The following is a 445-nucleotide window of genomic DNA, read 5'->3' as shown; positions in this document are numbered from 1 at the left end:
TTATAAAGTGGTAGTCATAAGAATAAAACATTAATATAATTAGTTGATAGCATTTCTTATGATTAAATGAAACATTTCAGTTCTTCAGGGATTTGGAGTCATCCCGAAGTTTCGCATTATTCTAAAAGTAACTGTTCAGTAATAAGCTGTAGTCCAAGTCTTTCTGGCACTATTTATATAATTGGATGCAATTCAAGAAACTTACCGGGACAATTTATCCCAACTTTATAAATGCATTACAGCCGCGTTTAACTGCTTATTTAACGATCGATGGAAATTAATTCTAGAAAAACCATACTCATCTTGTAAATTATTTCTTTGTATTTTATACAGATGAATTGAATTTATTTTTATAAATAATATAATTTGGAAAAGTTTCTATTTTTTATCTATTACACTCACTTATGGAACTACAGACTAGTGATTTATTCATTACTAATAAAAC

The sequence above is a fragment of the Nicrophorus vespilloides genome, unplaced genomic scaffold, assembly GCF_001412225.1.
Source record: "Nicrophorus vespilloides isolate i.1.1-1 unplaced genomic scaffold, Nicve_v1.0, whole genome shotgun sequence".
NCBI classification, from domain to species: Eukaryota; Metazoa; Arthropoda; class Insecta; order Coleoptera; family Silphidae; genus Nicrophorus; species Nicrophorus vespilloides.
Note: the sequence above shows the minus strand (reverse complement) of the source record.